Genomic DNA, 6119 nt, shown 5'->3' with positions numbered 1-6119 from the left:
CGTCCCTCCCCTCGGCCCTCCGCCCTCCGCCCTCCGCGCGTGCTGGGCTTTCCCGTCCACCGGCCGAATCCCCTCCTCCTCTGGACGACCCGGCGACAAAACCTTCCCCGCACGCCCTGCCAAACTCTGCCCCACGCCCAGGCTCTTCCCAAGCCAGGCGTCAGACAAAAGAACCGAGAGAAAAACTTACCCGAACTGCAACGCAAAAGTCTGATCCAAAGCTTCCTGGGTTTAACTTTTAATTTTAAAAACAACAAAAGCAGAAACCAAAAGCCTCCTAGGTTGGAAGTGGGCGTGAGAGGAAATGCTAGAGGGAGGCGCTTCATTCCCCGGGCTGCCTGTGCCCCCCTTTCTGGCCCCTGCCCGGGGCTTTGATGTTATCTAGCGCACCGCCTCCATCGGTTTCTACCTTGGGCTCTGCGCCGCTGAGAAGATAGACAGATCTTCCGCACTTCATATGCAGGTTCTGAGAGAGGCAAGCAGGTAGTCGCGGCAAAGGACCCACACTCCTTAGCCCCGCAATGAAAGAGGAACATTTGCACAGGCTTTCCGTTGCTACCTGGACTGAAATGAACAATACCCCTCTAGTGATCCTGGAGACTTGCACCATGTGGTCTTTCCTGTTAGACGCACAGAGGGAGGCCTCCTACATTAGATTCCTTTTCCCTCCACCCGTAGCACAAACTTGTAAGATGGTGGTGGAGTATGTTTCCTGAGGCTTTGTTCGGGTTTTAGATCTCAGTTTGGAAGGTAAATATTACTTCCCTTCTGAGACAGTCCTGCAGCCTTGAAGAGACAAGAATAAACCTCTAAAGGCAACAAATTCTATAACATGCTTCACATACACCATAAATTCCCTTATGGGTCAAAATATCCGCACACCTTTCCCCTCACATTATGGAAAGCTTGTAACTGTTGATTTTCTCTTGTTTGGACACTAGCAGACACTGGATATAGTTTTTCATTAGGTTAGCAGTCTCGGGACCATCACTAACAAAGCACTACAAAGGATTTTTTTTTAACAGATTAGTAATAAAAAAGGATGGCAGTGTCTAGCAAGCAGGCTTACCTGTGCCTCCACTTTACACCAACAGAAGCTTGTGTTCAGGCCTTGCCCTCTGGGAGATTACAAATTAATGGAGACAGGATAAACACATGGAAAAATACCTAGAGGGAAATAAAAGATATAAAAGGCTTATAAACAGAGCCAATTAAAGTTATACAGTTATTTACATGATCGCTGAGAGGCTTCTGCTTGAGCAGAAGACAGGGTGAGCAGAGTCCCATCCTGAGGGTGAGTTCTCAGTGGGATATTGAAGGAGAGAAAGTTCACGATTTGGCAGTGGTGGAAGTACAGCATTCTAGAGGAAGGAAATAACTGGAAGGTGAGAGCAAGTGAACTGAGTGTGATGGTTTTCCACCGAGAGCAGAAAGTCTAAGCAAATGGGAAACAAGTAACACCCACACCAGGACACTTTTGAGAATGAAAGGGAAGGTATTAATAATTATACTCAGGGCCAGGCGCAGAGGCTCATATCTGTAATCCCAGCACTTTGGGAGGCCGAGGCGGGCGGATCACAAGGTCAGGAGATCGAGACCATCCTGGATAACATGGTGAAACCCCGTCTCTACTAAAAATACAAAAATTAGCCGGGCGTGGTTGCGGACACCTGTAGTCCCAGCTATTCGGAGGCTGAGGCAGGACAATGGCGTGAACGCGGGAGGTAGAGTTTGCAGTGAGCCGAGATCGCGCCACTGCATTCCAGCCTAGGCGACAGAGCCAGACTCTGTCTCAAAAAAAAAAAAAAAAATATATATATATATATATACACAGATGAGAGGTGTACACCTGCATTGCCCCAGGGCCAATGGGAAGGATGGGTTCTCTGGTAATGAACTAGGAAGATAGAATGCGCAGGCAACAGGCAACCAGAGAAGAGCCTACTCAGTCATCATTTGGAAAGAATTAAGACATGATATTACAAACAGTTGGTAGCCGTTTGGAGACATCTGGCCTCAGAATGGTCTTTTTAAGGACAGTTATTGTTACTGATGGATTTAGGATCAATATGGAGGCTGGTTACAAAAACTGCAGTAACATTAGCAGTTGTAATAATGGTAGTGGTAGTGATTAACAGTTATCGAGAGCTTACGACTTGCCATGTTTTCCTATATGAACTCATTGCATCCCTGCCATAAACCCACACTGTAGATGAAGCAACTGAGGCTTAGAAATACTACATAGTCTTCCAGGAGCTACAGAGCTGGTAAATGATAGAGCTATGATGGGGATCAAGAAAATATTCAGATGCTCAAAGTTTAAAGATTATATTTTGTGAAAACCAGATTTCAATAACTTTATAATATTCTACATCAATGGAGCAAATAAGAAAAGGGAATTTTAAAAAGTTTTTCAAATTTCAATGTGTCATGAAAATGACGGTCATCCTGGCATGCTATGAGGCTTAGGGGAAAGAGGATAAAATGTCTTTAATTTTAGCCATGTCTAGTTTTTAGAAAGATGATTTAATTCACATTTATGCCGGTACTGATACTGTTACCTGTAGGAGACAGGCTATTAGAGGAGACCACGTCTCATTGAAAAGCCTCTCTTTCAATGACAAGTAATGACAGTTTAATGGGTATTATTTGGTGTACTATCTGTAAAGAGGGGAAAGAAAACTAGATGTGATTGATACTTGCAGTTCCTGAAAGAATTCCTCATAAGCTATGTCCACAAGCGGCATACTGAGGAACCCTAGAAGAAGAATAGCATTCAATGAAAATGACCCAACCTTATCTGTAATCTAGCAAGGTGGTATTTTTATTACAGTGGGCCCTGAGCTAATACCGTGTCCCACAGTTCTAGAGGCTGGGAGTTCAAGATCAAGGCATCAGCAAGTTTGGCTTTCTCTGAGGCCTCTCTTCTTGGCTTGTAGATTGCCACCTTCTCTCTGTGTCCTCACATGGCCTTTCCCAGATGTAGTGCATGTACAGAGAGAGGGAGGAAAAGAGAGAGAGGGAGAGAGAGAATGTGCACACTGGCTCTTTGGTGTCTCTTCTTTTAAGGCCGCTAATCCCATTAGATCAGGACCCCACCCTTATTACCTAATTTAACCTTAATTACCTCCTAAAGACTCTATCTCCAGCTACAGTCACATTGGGGGTTAGGGCTTCAACATATCAATTGGCATGCTGGGGGAACAAATCAGTTCATAGCAGATACCAAGAGTATATTTACACAGAATTGTAGATAGAGTTGATGCCAGCCTAGGAAAGGGGCTTGTCAGTTGCTTGAGGAGGAGCTGAAATACTTCATTCTAGACTTTCTTATTTCCATGAAGAATTACTCCTAAATAACTTGTGTAAATATTCTTTCACATTTTTAGTAAAATGGTTCTCAAACTTCCTGTGGAAAGCTGTCTTGGTGCACACCTTTATTGCGCTATAAGTAAAGTGATTTTGTCGATTGCCGAAGGATTTAAGGGTCCTATTTTCCCCATTGTAATCACAATCTGAACACAGGTAAATTAAACATGATCTGTCCTATCTCAAGTGTGGATACCCCCTTCCCTAACCCATAGTCTCCGCCTCATCCTTCCATTAATTTCCTTTATAAAATCGCACAGTCTACACTTACCTTATTGGTTTCCATGTTTATTATCTCTCAACCCTCCACTAGACTATGAGGGCCGTGAGTTTAGTGGCCACGCTTTGTTCCTCTCTGTCTCCCCAGCACCTAGAACAGTGTTGAAATAAATGTGTGTTGAATGAATGTTGTAGTTTGAGGCCTGCTCACCTTCCAGTTTAATTGCTAAGCCTTTCATATCAACCTAACTGCTTTCTTGCTTTTGCATTTTTCTTTAAACATCCTTTTTAAAATTTCTGGTCTCAAAGTTATTGTATATAACAGAGTTAAAGGAGATCTGCTCATTTTATAGACTGGGAAGCCAGTATAAGAAGTAGTCATATGAAATAAATGACAGCATCACCAGCTGGTTCCTGGCAGAGCTTGACTAGAGAGCTCCCAGTCCATCCCCCCTCTCCCCTTCTTCCTGCTCCCAATTCCTTCCCCTTTTATGCCTTTCGTAATTCTCATCAGAAACTCCATTGCCTTTTGCTTGCTCTTAATCTTCATTCCTAGATTTTTAAAAAAACTTTCTTCTCTGCTCTAGTTTTGATAGAGGTTCCATGGCTTAAACATGTAGTATGGATGGAAGGAAAGAAGGGAGGAGGGAAGGAGAGAGGGAAAGAGGGAATATATGTGTATAAAATTAAGAAAACGCCAGGCACAATGGTTCACACCTGTAATCGCTGCACTTTGGGAGGCTAAGAGGGGCCAATTGCTTGAGCCAGGAGTTTGAGACCAGCCTGGGCAACATGGGGTAACCCTGTCTCTAAAAAAATACAAAAATTAGCCAGGCATGGTGGCGTGCACCCGTAGTTCCCACTGCTTAGGAGGCTGAGTTGGGAGGATCCCTTGAGCCTGGGAAATCAAGGCTGCAATAAGCTGTGATCACACCACTGCACTCCAGCCTGGGCTACAGAATGAGACCCTCTCTCCAAAAACACAAAAAAAAAAAAATTAAGAAAAAATACGGCAGAGTAAGGGCTCAAAAAAGTGATTTATAAGAAAAACTATGAAACATGTACTTCTGGCTTATTCAATCCGCATTCCTTACCTTTTCTTTTTGAGTTGCTATAATATTTTATTTAAAGAAGGTTAAAAATCAGGCATATTTTCAGTGACTAACAGGGAACTACTTAGTAATATTCTTCTGCCCTAGAGAGAATTTACCAGTTCCAGAGTCTCCTACTAATAAAGAGTATATATTATGCACATACAAAGAGGCAACATCGTGACTAAAAGCATGGGCTTAAGAGCCAGCAAGCCTGGGTTGAAGCCCAGATCTGCCAGCTGCATAATTTGGGGCTATTTTTTTGACCTTCCTGTGCCTCCATTTTCTGATCTGTAAAGTAAATGCAATTGGAGTCTTCACAGAATAGCTGTGAATATCAGATGAATTGGTGTTTGAAAAGTGCTGAAGACCGTGCCTATCACACAGTTACAATGATCCCTCAGTGTTGACCAATGCTTTATTACGTGTTTCGCACCAGACTAAGTGTGCTTTTACATGTGTTATGCTTTAAACCTTGAAATAAGTCTCTGGAGACTTATCCAGAGAGGACCTGACAACCAAATCTAACACGATCCTCGATGGGATCCTGGAATAGAGAGAAGACATTAATGGAAAAACTGTTGACATCCAGATAAAGTCTGAAGTGTAGTTAATAGTGATGTCCCAATGTCAATTTCTTATTTTTGACAAATGTATCCTGGTAATGTAAGATGTTAACAATGAAGTAAACAGTAAGGGCATATGTACAGGGCTCTCTGTACAATCTTTACAAATTTTCTGTAAAGCTAAAATTACTCCAAAATGAAGTTTATTTTTTAAAAACACCAATAACCTGCTGCTACAGACACCATTACCCATGTGTTACTGATGAAGGAACTCAGGCTTGGGTTAAGTACCAAACCAAAGGTACAACTAGACCTGGCCTCACAGGGACCCTGATTGTCTGCAGAGAAGACCACATCCTAAATCCCTAGGCTACCCTACCACCCGGTAAGTCTGCGATTTCTTTTATATTCTCATTTGTGGCAGGCTGGGATCTGGAAAAGCAGGTGTGACCTAAACACAGTTCTGAAACAAATAGTGTTTTTCCTTAAGCTCCGTTTCTCTTCTTTCAGATTCAATTCCCACCCTGATGGCCTGTCTACCATAACCTGATTTCAGGTTTAAAAAAATTATATACGTACATATGAAAAAAAATACATGCACACATCTATGTATAATTCACCTTTCCATAGTTTCAATTACCCACCATTAACCATAGTCCTAAAATATTACAGCATTTTAAGAGAGAGAGAGACCATATTCATATATGACTTTTACTACAGTATATTGTTACAATTGTTCTAGTGTTAGTTATTGCTAATTTATAACTGTGTCTACCTTTTAAATTAAACTTTATCATAGCTATGTATGTATAGAAAAAAAAACAGTATATATGGGCCAGGCACAGTGGCTCATGCCTATAATCCTAGCACTTTG

At 42.3% G+C, this 6119-nt stretch overlaps 1 protein-coding gene across 1 annotated transcript in view; it reads right to left on the bottom strand.

Moving 5' to 3' along the window:
* Positions 1 to 305, bottom strand: part of HIVEP1 (human immunodeficiency virus type I enhancer binding protein 1) — a 157367-nt gene extending 157062 nt beyond the window's left edge. The window contains exon 1 of the mRNA XM_011962695.1: positions 191 to 305. The gene's annotated coding sequence lies outside the window, so the exon portion shown is untranslated. The remainder of the gene's footprint in view (positions 1 to 190) is intronic.
* Between the last annotated feature and the right edge of the window lie 5814 nt (positions 306 to 6119).

This window comes from Colobus angolensis, unplaced genomic scaffold (genome assembly GCF_000951035.1).
Source record: "Colobus angolensis palliatus isolate OR3802 unplaced genomic scaffold, Cang.pa_1.0 Scaffold6, whole genome shotgun sequence".
Classification (NCBI taxonomy): domain Eukaryota; kingdom Metazoa; phylum Chordata; class Mammalia; order Primates; family Cercopithecidae; genus Colobus; species Colobus angolensis.
This window is presented reverse-complemented; position numbering and strand designations above follow the sequence as displayed.